The sequence below is a fragment of the Lathyrus oleraceus genome, chromosome 7, assembly GCF_024323335.1.
Source record: "Lathyrus oleraceus cultivar Zhongwan6 chromosome 7, CAAS_Psat_ZW6_1.0, whole genome shotgun sequence".
NCBI classification, from domain to species: Eukaryota; Viridiplantae; Streptophyta; class Magnoliopsida; order Fabales; family Fabaceae; genus Lathyrus; species Lathyrus oleraceus.
This window is the reverse complement of record NC_066585.1, coordinates 172,886,949-172,901,595: the sequence shown is the minus strand read 5'-3', so window position 1 is coordinate 172,901,595 and position 14,647 is coordinate 172,886,949.

Genomic DNA, 14,647 nt, shown 5'->3' with positions numbered 1-14,647 from the left:
CTTCTAGAGATTTTGACTATAAACTTTAGCTTTGACAAGTTATACCCATTAACATTTGATACAATCAGATATAGATATTTTACAATGGCTTATCCATAGCCAAAAGAAAGATTTTACCTAGGCTGAGCTAACGAACCAATTAGAAATTTTCCAAGTTGATCTCAATAACCAAATAGAACTTTTCTAGGAAAAGTTCTAAAACCAAATAGATATTATAAGACTAGTTAACCTCAAGAAATAAAATCCATCTCCCAAGAATATCACACTCTTAAGAGTAATAACAAAAGCATGACACCAGTACAAATTCTTCTTCACAAACAGTTTTCACTCACAAGGCACTAAGGAAAATTTGGTGAAAAGAATATATATTAGAGAGAGAGAGAGAGAGAGAGAGAGAGAGAGAAGATATACATTCCAAAGAAATGGAGAAACTCGGTATTCTGGTGTGCAATGAAGAGGGTAGGCACATCTTTTACATAGGAGAAGAATTGACTAAAAAGGAAACAATCCATTGGGAAAATTAATTGTCCAATCGGTTGGATTCATATTCAAATCGATTGTATGACCTAAATGGTCGATTATTTTTGCCCATTTTGGAAAGTTTGTATAGAGAGTCTTTACAAATAATCAAGACATTATCATAATCAATTGTATAATATTTTTTTTATTCTTCCAATCGATTTGTTTTAGGCCTCAATAAATTGGGTAGTTCATTTTTCTTCTTTCAAGTGAGTGGCTTTAGGCCCCAATCAATTGGATAGTTTAAAAAAATATTTAAACAAAGCTGACAATTTCTAATCAATTGGCTAAGGATTGAAAAAAAATTAAGTGATTTGTTAGTTAAAAAAGCGGTTCAAAAAAGCTTTTAAGTGTGTTTGTGAGTTAGGTTAGTATCTTAGGAGTTATTCTCATACTTTCACAAGACTCAAGTGACTCAGATAAACACGACCATGTGAGGTTTCACACTTCCTCTCTTTCACAACTCTACAGTTTCCAATATCCTTTTCTAGATACATCGATCATATTAGAAATTGAATGGAATATTGAGTCTCCTACTTGATGAGGCTTGAGATGTCTTCAAGTTTGGTTAACATCATTAGAAAGTTTGAAATCTATTACCATCGACTTTGGCATTCATCAAAGTTTTGTCGTCAACATAAAACTAAGAAGATTGTCAGCATCAAGATTATCAACTTCATACTTGCAAGCAAATAAATCAACATTCTACCTCATTTTGATGATGGTAACGCATTTCTCAAGGAGGTTGTAACGGATAAAATAGATACATAGGATTAGTAGTGGTTAAACCCCTTCTCACATGAGTAAAGAGTATACTCTACTCCCCCCGAGAGTATACTTCCTCCCTTTGGCATAATAAAAAAAAAGTGGGAAACAAATATGGTACATATATCACATGCAAAAGGAACAAGTTACCTTATAAAGAGATGAACATGAGCAGTCTAGAGTAAGGCATACAAAAATAGGACCTAAGATATTACTTCACCCTATAGAAGGTAGCATCTATCTTTGAGATCAAAGGGTAGGTAAGCATTGGGGAACTTCTCCCCCTTGACTCTTTCTCGAACATAACTCACGAGTCTTTTAAGCTTGCTAAGCTGAGAGGTAATTCTGGAATATACTTCTTTTTTTCTCAAATTCCTTCCAAGAGATAATCATTTCCCCTTAGAAAATCTTTGGGAAAGGATTTTTTCAACCTCCTTGGGCCTTAGGCTAATATTGGGCTCTAGGAGTACTACGTTTGGCACCCCTTTTCTCCACAAACATTTAAAACTCAACCAATCATTAGTAGAAAATAAATTTAACTGATAAAGTAATTAATAAATCACTATTAGAGACTCAATAAGATTTTTCTAATTGTTCAGTCTCTATTAAGTGTACTACCTCAAAACCTCAAGATGACTTGAGAAAACTCCCACTTTTGAGGGAACGATAAACCACCACCAATTTTCCTTCCCTAAGAATCATTTGATATGTGATTTAGTCCAAATACATGTATGATAAATCTGTTACAAATGTATCACCTCAACCTTCTAAGAGGTTCCATGATCACAACTGATACCATCATCATCAACACCTTTTTTTTTTATCTTTGTTGGTGTAGAACTTTAGACTTCTTTATATATATATATATATATATATATATATATATATATATATATATATATATATATATATTCCTTAGGTGAATATTTTTAAGGAATTCTTCCTATGATCGATTAATTTGTAATATGTGATAGTATCAACTCTTTCGATTTTAATTTCAATCATATCACAAACGTCCTTGGACAAGGATTCGTTAGTAGTACAAAATCGACAAAGCATGCAAAAGGAAAAATATGCTCGATTTGAAAAAGAGTTATATCATCCTTCCTTATTAGAAACATGCTTTTAAGAATAAAATTAGTCATACTATCGAATTAAACTCTAGGAAGTTGTTTCACATCGTAGATAGACCTTTTCATTTTGAAAGCATGAGGAAGTAGAATTTTGTAAATTCAGGAGAATGATCAACATATACTTACTTATGGATGTAATAGTTCAAATATTCACTCTTTACATCCATTTGGAATATTTTATAAAAACATAATACCTGAGAAGGCTAGAAACATCCTTATGGCTTCTAATCGAGCTATAAGGGCATATGTTTTATCAAAATCCATGCTTTGTTGTTGATTGTAACCTTTTGTATTGATTATTGTTTTATTTCTCTAAACACTTCCAAAAAATTCAAGATGGTTGTGAAAGATCCATTAAGGTTCCAATAACTCAATTAGCCTTGTGAATGAGTTCCCAAAAATTGTTTCTCTCAAATTGATTTAACCCTGCTTGCATAGCAAGAGATCAATGGTCTTTGATGATGGATTCATCAATTTCCTTTGTCTCACTTTGTGAAACAAAATCCACAATGTTACATACCTTGCTAAGAGAGTGTTGACATGTAATTCCCTTAAAAATATATCTATATACATTCTAAATGGGATGGTCTTTAATGGTCCTCCATTATTAAGATAGAAACTGATTCTCTAATTTGACTTCTTCAACTTCAATATCTTCATTTGTAAATCAATCTTGTCTTTGATATTTTTATTTCCCTTGATCATCAACTTCCAAGGATGTTTTTTCAGGTATACCTGTAAAATTAACAATCTATACTTCTACCTATTAGGGGTTAGTTCGTCAAAGATGATATGCATGAGTTCTTCTATAGTCATGGTCTTTTTGAAAGGAAGTTTTAAAAAGATTTTACATCAACATTTTTTAAAGATCATGCATATATAAGAATTAAACATACTATATTACCTTTGTTACACAAATTACTTAATACTAAGTAACTTGTGTAATAAAGCTTTAATCAATTAGAACAACTAAAGAAGATTCAGGATCTTAATAAAAATCAAAGATTCAATGATTTTGTCTTATTTTTATTATGTGAAGAGACTTATTCCCTAGTAAGAGTGGAATAATAGCACATATATATTTATTCAATTGTGTGATTTGAAGAGAAACTCTCGGTATCATCATCTGCATCACAATTTGACATTTCTATATTTAGTACCCAAATATTCTTTGGTCCTTAGATGTTAGTGGAATACATATTATCAACATACATCTTTCTCTTTTTACATTCATAGTGAAAGTATGAAAGAGGATGTTCTTGTTTTCCCTCATGGTTTTTCTTAATAAAATAAAACATGACACTATAACATTCTTTATTACAATAGTTGCATTTTAAGGAATTCCAATGAGAGGTGGACTTAGAATTTCAAATGTTACTAAAGATTTTAATGTTATTCTTAGGTTCATAACCAATACCACCTCTATTGTAATAAGCTCTTTGGTTTCCTAACAAAATATTCATATTGTTTCTTCCTTTAATAAACTTATTAAGTATGTTTTGAAGATCATAAATTTTATTTTTCAAAATGTTACATTGATCACACTTGATAGATTCATCTTAGACTTTGTAAGAGGAGGAAGAGTTTTAAATTAGATCATGTTGTCTCTCTCTAAGACTTTCTATTTCTTCCAACAAGTTTTTATTTTTCAATTCAAAGGAAGAGATTGTGGCTTTGGAGGTAGATAATTTGTTCTAATTTACTTGTTTCTTTTGTTAGATTCTAAAAAATGCAAAAGAAATCTTGATAGGAAAAGTGAGAGTTTACCTAATCATCTTGATGATTTTCCATGAGACGAGTGTTTTCTTCTTCCTATAATGAGGATTACATATCATCGTTATCCCATGATATGTATGCTCTCTTTTCTTTTCTTTGGAATTTCTTGAACTTTCTTTGATTTTGGTTTCTTCTCTGGTTTTTAGGGAAGTTTGGTCTTATGTGCCCTTTCTCTCTGCATTGATAACATGTAAGAATGAATGAGTAACTTTCTTCACTTTACTTTTGGAGCCTTGAAGTTTGTTTTTCGTTCTTTAAGAATTCCTTGAATTTTTAAAACATGAATTACATGAATTCATTACTTTAACTTTGACACTCTTTATCTTTTGGATCCATATATTTAATTCTTGTGGATTTACTAAAATACTTTTCTTCTTTTTCTTGTCATCTTCTTCGTCATTAGCAAGTCTCTTCAGCTCTTTCTTAGGTTCCTGCAATTTTCCAAAAAGAGTCTGTAAGTCCACAATTCCTAGATCCCTAGATTCGAAAATCACAATGACTTTAGGTTTCTAACTACAGTTTAAGTATCTAAGAATTTTCAAAAGTAGTTCCTCATTTGAAAATGTTTTCCAAGAGTTCTCATATGACTCACGATATGAGTAATTCTTATTTGCAATTGATTTATGTTATCTTCGGATTTCATTCTAAAATTTTCATACTCATGAGTTAATGTGCTCAAGCTTTCCCTCTTTACCTAAGTAGTTTATTCATGGATAATTTGGAGGAAGTCCCAAATTTCTTTTGCAGTCTCACAATGAGAAACTCGCAAAAAACCATCAAGACCGGGAGCATTAACGATGACAACTTAAGCCTCCAAACCATGTTGCATATTTTTTTTTATCATCTTTGGCCCAATCCTTTTCAGATTTGTGTTCTACAACACCATTAACTTTGTGTGTAGGAAAAAAATAGGACATTCCTTGACAATCTTCCAAATACCATGATCCATCCCTTCTATGAAAAACTTTATTTTCTATTTCGAAAAACTATACCCTTCTCCATTAAAGGGTATGGGTTTATTTAGTTTATAACTTGAAGTCATTTTGCCTCTGGGATGATTAGTCTTTAACAGAAGTTTAGGCTTTGATGCCACTTGCTGGACAAGTGACTTCAAGTACAAGGTAGGGGGTGAATTTTGGTATTAAAAAAATATGATTAAATTTAATGATTTATCACTTAAAAGGCGAATTGTGTTAATATTCTTTAATAATATATAAAGTGGAAAATGGAAAGTAAAAACGATAAATTAAATAACAGAAAGTAAGAGATAAGAGTTTAGAGAGATGGAACAAATAATTTATCCAGGTTCGGTCGAATGTTGTCCTACTCTTGTCCCTAAGAGATCTTCTTGAGATTTTAACTATAAACTTGAGCTTTTACAGGTTATTCCCACGAACCTTCGATACAATAAGATCTAGATATTTTATAATGGCTTATTCCAAACCAAAGGAAACGTTGTACCCATGTTGATCTAATGAACCGACTAGAGACTTTCAGGTTTGATCTTAATAACTAAACACAACTTTTGCAGGCTAAGTTCTAGAACCAAAAAGAGATTTTGAGACTGGTTAATCTCAAAACTAAACTCAATTTACAAAGAATATTACATTCTTGAGAGTACTAACAATGGCACGACACTAGTAAAAATTCTTCATCACAAGTAGTTTTTACTCGCAAGGGTAAGTTTATACGCGATCTCTAAGAGAGGGGGGGAGGGGGTGAATTAGATTTATTGAAGTTTTATCGATTTGAAGTGTTAGCACTAATTTTTTTTTTATTTTTCATAATTGATATGAAAGTAAATATGTTAAAAAATAAATGCAGAAAGTAAAAGACACAATAATATATTCTGGTTCCTCTCATAATCCGAGAGTACATCCAGTCCTCTCACTCCCTGTGAGAGATTTTTCACTATGTTAGATCTTTGTACAGGTCTTCCACCAAGACCTATACTACAATCTTATAACATAAGCAACATAAGAGAAAATGAAAATAATCATTTCTTTTTTACTCTTTTATTTCCAACAATTTTAGACAACAAGGTATACACAAATCTGAGTTTGTAATATAAGTTATAGAAATTAAATTAACTATGTATTAATTGATCTTCTCTTTATTTTGATCACAATCCAAACATAAACACCTAAGTACTTAGAATAATATGAATGAAACTTTAATGAATATGTATGAAAGTTCATGTAAAAAGTTTCATATTTGAAAGTTTAGAAACTTGTTTGGATTATGAGATGTGAAAGTTGTATATCAAAGAATATTTTTTAAATTAAAAAAGTTTGGTGTCTAAGATTTTCTATTTTGAAAACTCAAACCACATGTATATATTCAAGCAATATACCCTTTTCAAATAATGTATATTCATGAGACACTGCCGCATTTGATGCATGAACGTTGCAAAATATTGGAATCACCTTTTTCATGAAAAGGTATGTAAAATTTGAAATTTTCGAATGTGTAATCGGTTAGCCAAAAGGTGTAACCGGTTACACCTGATACTTTTTCAACAACTAATTTTTTTTTACGTTTGAGTAACTGGTGCGAATTATGACTGTTTTAAAATACTGTTTTACGGCGGTTTCAAATGCCACAATTTAACAAAAACAGAATGTTTGAAACAATATTATAAAAAAACCATTTTTACATATATGTAATCAGTTAAACAATTGGTGTAATCGGTTACACCGACTATGAAAGTGAAAAATACTTAAAAGTTAAGTTTCAAACAAGTTTTCACATGATGTTAAAATGAATGCATGCACAAGATGAAATGATCATTATAATTCTGAGCAATATATATATATATATATATATATATATATATATATATATATATATATATATATATATATACATACATACATACTTTAATTATAAAGAATACTCGACCATCTTGATTCTTCCATTGACTTTCCAAAGCTTATGATCATTTAAACTTGGTTGCTCTAGTCTTCAAGCTTTGACTTCTTTTTGTTGATGTGTTTGTCTTTATCAAAACTATAACCAAGGACAAGAAGAATTCTTCTTCACATTCTCCCCCTTTTTGATGATGACAAAAGATCCTTTGAAATTTAACTTGTTCATCAATGAGTTGCTTCAACATGTGAGTTTTTGAAATTTTGAGTAGCAACTAGAATCTCCCTATATCTTGTATATCTCCCCCTTGCTTTTACAATTCAAGACTTTCTCCCCTGAAAAATATTATGAACAAGAACAAATACAATATCTATTATTTCTCCCCCTTTTGACATCATAAAAAAGAAGATAAAGTAGAATAAAGAACAAAGCAAAGTGATAACGTATGAATGATATATTATTGTAATTGAAAATTAGTAACACAAAATCAGACACTTATCTCCTTCATAAGGATTTGATGTCAAAGGTTATGTCAATGTTGATGCTTTTTCAAAACATCTTTTTAATCAATGAAACATTTAGAACTACCATATCATATGATCTTGTGTCTTGAAAGATCAATCTTGATTTGACAATGTTAGCAAGGATTTGATGTCAAAGGTTATATCAATGTTTATGCTTTTTCAAAACATCTTTTCAATCAATGAAACTTTTAGAACTACCATATCATATGGTCTTGTGTCTTGAAAGATTAATCTTGATTTGACAATGTTATCATATGACCTTCAAGTACCTATAAAACAATTAGTTACATCTAGGTACCCAATTTTCTTTGGGTCCTTTTGGATTAGATACCTTCCTCACCCATACATACTCACTATAAGGAATGTCATAATTTCTTATGTAGCAAGCATTAATAGTATGACCTTTTACTTTATAATAGAAACAAGTAGATCTAAAAATATGATTCCTTTTATAAGGATTTTTATGATCATTTACAACATGTTCTATCTTTGATTATTCATTGTTGAATTTGTTAGTAGCTTTTACAAATATGGTTTGACTTTTACTAGGCTTATCAAAATTAGTAAAGTCATGACCACATTTATCATTTGAATTCTTTTGACTACTTAACACATTTTCCAAATCAACTTTACCTTTTTCAAAATTTATAATTACTTGGTTTAGTTCAACAATTTTAGACTCAAGAGATGAACAATTATTGCATGCTGAATTTTTGATTAAGTCTAACTCCACTTGAGTGTTATTAGCCTTTCTTTCTAGATTTAAAATAGTTTTCTTTTTACTTGAATATTTTCTATAAATTTTCAAAAGTTCATCATGTAATTCATGAAAAGTACTTTGTAATTCATCATATGATGGAATATCATCAACTTCAAAATCACTAACCTCATGCTCTTCATCACTTGAATGATGTGAGGCCATCAATGCCTTGTTTGCATGTTCTTCGTCTGAAGATGAACTTATTGCATTGTCATCTCATTTTAGATATACTCTCTTTTCCCTTTTTTGATTCTTGCTTTTGAATTTATCTTTCTTTTCAAGTGTATGACATTCACTCTTGACATGTCCCCTTTTTCCACACTTAAAACATACAACTTTCCTTGTTAGTTCTTCTTTCTAAATGAACTCCCTTTTCCTTTCTTTTCTATTTTTTTTTTCAAACTTCCTAATAAGATTATCATCGTCATAAGTGGATTCCTCCTCTTGATTACTATCATGAAATTTGACTATTGTCTTTAAGACAACATCTTTTGAATCTTTTACTTGTATTTTATGCTTCTATAATATTTCAAGTTCCACTTCATGATCTTGAAGTTTTCCGAACAAGGAAGCAAACATCATGGTAGAAAGACTCTTCTTTTCTGAGATCGATGTCACCTTTGGTTGCCATTCCCTAGTTAAAGACCCAAGCACTTTAAGATTTAATTCACCGTTAGTAAAAGTTTTACCGAGAATAATAAGGTGATTAGTTAAGTGAGCAAATATCTTTTGTAGAGCAAGGGTTGATTCTTTGGGTTGCATTTGAATAACTCGTATTATTGACTCAACGCATTCAACCTTGATCTCTTTACTTCAGTGGTTCCTTCATGTGTTTCCACCAATGTATCCCATATTCTTTTTACCATTGTACATTGAGAGACACGAAATAATTCATCCATGTTAACTGCACTTTGAAGTATGTTAATTGCTTTCTTTTCATATAGTACCTTTTTATTGTAATCTTCATTCCATGAACTTTTAATCTTTTTTGTCCCAACATCATTGACAACACTAGTAGGAACAAAAGGGCCATTTTGTACAACATTCCAAAAATTAAAGTATTTACCACAAAACAATTGAGGCTTATTATTGCTGCCCCCATCTATGAACATCGGGTTTGCGGAAGTCATTATGGATAACAAGAGCTGATTACTTGAACCTTCTTTGATACCAATTGTTGGTTTATGCGCAATCTCTAAGAGGGGGGGGGGGTGAATTAGATTTATTGGACTTTTCTCAGTTTGAAGCGTTAGCATTTGTTTTATTATTTTTCATAATTGATATGAAAGTAAATATGATGAAAAATAAATGTAGAAAGTAAAAGACACAATGATATATCCTGGTTCCCCTCATAATCTGAGAGTACATCCAGTACCCTCACTCCCCATGAGAGGCTTTCAATTATGTCAGGTCTTTGTAAAAGTAATTCAGTAAGATGTATCCTACAATCTTCTAACATAAGCAACACAAGAGAAAAATAAAACAATCATTTCTTTTTCACTCTCTTCTTTCCAACAATCCTGGACAACAAGGTATACACAAATCTAAGTTTGTAACATAAGTTATAGCTCTTAAATCAATTATGTATTAATTGATCTTCTCTTTGTTTTGATCATAATCCAAACATATACACCTAAGTACTCAAAATAATATGAATGAAACTTTAATAAATATGTATGAAAGTTCATGCAAAAAGTGTCATATTTAAAAGTTTAGAAATTTGTTTGAATTATGAGATGTGGAAGTTGTATATCAAATAATCTCTTTTGAAATATAAAAGTTTCGTGTCTAAGGGTTTCTATTTTGAAAACTGAAACCACAGGTATATATACATGCAATATACCCTTCTAAAAGAGTGTATATTGATGAAACATTGTCATGTTTGATGTATGAAAGTTGCAAAACGTCCGAATCAACTTTTTCATGAAAAGGTATGTAAAATTTTAAATTTACGAATGTGTAACTAGTTAACCAAAAGGTGTAATTATTTACACTTGATATTTTCTCAAAAACTAAGGTATTTTTACGTTTGAGTAATCAGTGTGAATTGTGGAGGTTTTAAAGTGGTGTTACGGCGGTTTCAAATACACAATTTATCAAAAACAGAATGTTTGAAACAATCTTCTGAAAAATCATTTTTACGTTTTTGTAACCAGTTAACCAATTGGTGTAACCGGTTACACCTGCTATGAAAGTGAAAAATACTTAAAAATTAAGTTTCAAACAAGTTTCCACATGATGTTAAAACGAATGCATGTGTATGTGCGTGTTGTATGTGTGTGTGTGTGTGTGTGTGTGTGTGTGTGTGTGTGTGTGTGTGTGTGTGCGCGTGTGTGTGTGTGTGTGTGACTGAGTTGCCTTAGTATCTTAGAAGTTACTCTCCTACTTTCACAAGACTATGGTCACTCGTACAGACACGACCATTTGAGCTTTCATGCTCCCTTTCTTTCACAACTCTGAGGCTTCCTAGATCTTTTTTCCAGATACCTCGAGCATATAAGAAATTTATTGGAATCTTGATTTTACTACTTGATGATATTTGAGATGTCTTCAAGTTTGGTCACTATCATTAGAGAGTTGCAAAGCTATTTCCACCAACTTTGAAAGTCATAAACATTGTCGTTATCAGAACTTTAAGAAGGTTGTCAATATCATATCATCAACTTCATAAATGTAATCACATAGATCCACATAGTTTTTGTAGCCTATGTATCCAAATGTGTTGAAGCAATTACATCACCCAAAGTAGATGGAAAAATGGTGCTAAAATTCCTAAAGAGAAATACATTTGGCCGTTTTGGAACATCCAAAGTGCTCATTAGCGATGAAGGGTTCCATTTCTATAACAATCAACTAGCCAGAGTGATTGAACATTATGGAGGTAAGGCACAAGATGAAATCACCATACCCTCTCAGACCAATAGCCAAGCATAGGTGTCAAACAGGGAGATAAAAATAGTTTTTGAAAAAGCGATATCCTCATCAAGAAGAGATTGGTCATCAAAATTGGACGAAGCTCTGTGGGCTTATCAAACATTTAAATCTCCTATAAGTCTTACACTATTTTAAATGGTGTACGGAAAATCCCTCCACCTCCCAGTTGAGGTAGAACACAAAGCTTAATGGGCACTTAAATTCCTCAATTTTGTTCAATCACTAGTTGGGCAAAAAAGAGGAAATTGTCCAAATTATATAAAGAAGGTTCAAGAAATATCATGACCAATGTATGATAAGAAAATAATATAAACCAGGAGAATTGGTCCTTGTATTCAATTCCATACTTAAATTGTTCCTTTGAAAATTGAAGTCAAAATGGTTTGGACCATTTAAAGCAAAAGCAATAAAGTCCCATGGATCAGTGGAATTGGAAAACCCAATTTCTCGAGTAAAGTGGATTGTAAATGGTCATAGACTAAAACCATACCTTGGTGCAAATTACAACAACATCACTATCAGGCCCCTGGATGATCCATAAAAGAAAACAATTTTCGAGCTAATAACGCAAAATAAGAGCTTATTGGGAGGCAACCCAATCTTTAACTTAAGACTTCTTTCCATTATTGTTTATGAATTTCTATTATTTCTTTATATTAGTTTAACTTAAAGACCACAAACACACACACATACGCACACACATACGCACACAAAATCCCACTTTCTATGAATTTATGTCACAACACATTTGAATTAATATCAGAAAATGGCACAAGCATAACATGTTTTTTGCACTAATATAAAGGGCTCGCTGATCAAGGGGGTAGTGCACAAAGTTGGTTGGGCGAGGATCCTGGGCTTGAGCGAAGAACTCTGCATTTCAATCATAACTTTGTTACTTGAGGATAGGAAAATTATTTCTACAAAACTTGGTGTAGCGGTAAATTCATGATCATCAAGCTATGGGTAAGCTAGAGATCAAATAATAAGAGTCGTCACCGCGCTTTTATTGTTTCCAAGGGAAAAGGGAAAAAGTACGAACAAAACCCAAAAAGTAAGAAGTTTTCAAATCAAAACTAATAAAATGTCAGAGATTACACGTAAGGGGGTTGGTTACACAGAGGGAAGGTGTTAGCACCCAAAGTGTCCTAGGTACTCCTAGGGAGCCCTTTTTGTGTGCATATGTATTTGGTACAAAAATGATGTTTACAAACAAATAGAATGTGGGAATGAGAAAAAAATCATTAATTATATTTTTGTGTTTGACAAGTCCTTCGGGCTTGTGCCTACGTATCAACATAAAAATGAGGGATCAAAACCTCGTAGTTCGTGATACAAATTTCAAAGTGGATGCATTGCTTTAAAAAAAAGTTTTGAAAGGCACAAAGGCCTGAAAATGGTTTTGTCGCACCTCGAAAAATGGGGATACGACTTCAAAGCGAAGCGCGATCGCACGCTCGCAATGATGGACCGAACAGAGTCGCCACCGAACTTTATTTATTCCTAAAAAGGAAAGGGGAAATATCGATAAAACCCAAGACAAATGAAAGGATAAGATATGGTCATCGCAACCAATATCAGGGTTCGGCAGTCGATTATGCAAGGGGAAGGTATTAGCACCCCTCACGTCCGTTGTACTCAACGGGAACCATTAGGTTAGTTGTGTGCGTTAGTGTTAGTTAAAATATTAGGCTTTTCGAATTATTAGGTGGGAAAGAAAGAGTAAAAGAGAGGAAAATGTTTTTGGATTTTTGACGAAGGACTAAACCTAAGTTTTTTATTAGTGGGCCTGACAAGATTTAAAAATCCTGCTCCTACGTATCTCAAAAGAGAAATCAAGGCTTACGTAGTTCTGGGTAGAAAAATGTTTGTTTGTTGGTCGATTTTAGCGAAAGCTATACTGTATTAATCGACGAAAACATTGTTTTACCCAAAACAGATGAGGAGTGGACGCATACCACACATTGAACGGATTTATAAATCTACATTCGGAAAAGCGTCATCTATCTCTACTCAACAATCGTGGCCGAAACATTGTTTGCATCACCTTAAGACAATATATCTTTCATTTATGAAAAAGGTTTTTGATTAATCGTGCGGCGGCGAGAAAAGAGTTTGATTGGTTGGATGTATTTTGAGTGATGGCGAGAACTTGGATGAGCGAGATATACATCTCGAATCCTAGCCTCAAGAGTGCACGGTATACACCATGTTCCATTTCCATCTCTATTGAAAGAGGTTAAGATAGGAATTAAGTATTTTTGGAATTTGATTGAGAAAGGGTTTGAAGAAACCGCATTGACAATTTTAAATGATGGCGAGAGCCAAGATAGGCGAGACATACGTCTCGAACCTTAATCTCAGGAGTGCACGGTATACACCATGTTCCATTTCCACCTTCATTGAAAAAGTGTTAAATAAGAATTAGGTATTTTGAGTTTTGTTATGAAAATGACTTGACCCTAGATCAAGTATTGATGGACGTTTAAGAGAAATTTGAATGATTGTTTGAGAGAAAACAAAATGGATAAATTTGGATGATGGCGAGAGTTAAGATAGGCGAGGCATACGTCTCGAATCTTAATCTCAGGAGTGCGCGGTATACACCACGTTCCACTTCCATCTTATTGAAAAGGTCTTAACTATGAATTAATATTTTTTGAGTTTTTATTAAGAAAACTGGCTTGACGTTGAATCAAGCGTTTGATGAAAGTTTGAAAGAAATGGAATAGAATAGGAGGGAGAAATGAATTGATTTGTTTATTGAGAAAATACTCGACGTTGGATCGAGTCCTTATTTTTGATCTTTTGGAAGTGGTTGATTTTATTCTTGTATTAGTATCTAACTAAACAGTCAAACAAATAAAGAAATAAAACAATACAAAATTATTACACATCGGGGGAGTGGGGTACATTTTGTCAAAAGAAATAAAATGCTATATATAGGTATTGAACCCACTCCACTAAAGACCATGGAACTACCCTCTCTCCACTAGACCACTTATGATTATTTATAATTTTAATAACAACTTAGATATTAAACCAGAATAAATTAAAGTATGAATTAAAATAAAAACAAAAATGGGGTGGTCTATTTAATGGATGATTAATTAAAATAAAATGGAGGAATCCCAAAAGGTGACCCTAGCCGCCTGGCTGTTGGGTTCAAAATATTAAGGATTGGGAACACAAACTAGCATTTAACTAAAACTAATACCAACAAAACACAGTTAATGACCAATTGAGAAATCTAAACGGTCACTTAGTGGGATTTAATTGTTTGCTTAATAAAGAGCAAATAAAAATAAATAAAAAAGAAAAGGAAAAGTGAACTCAGTCATCCTCCATCCTCACCTTCGTTCTCAGAC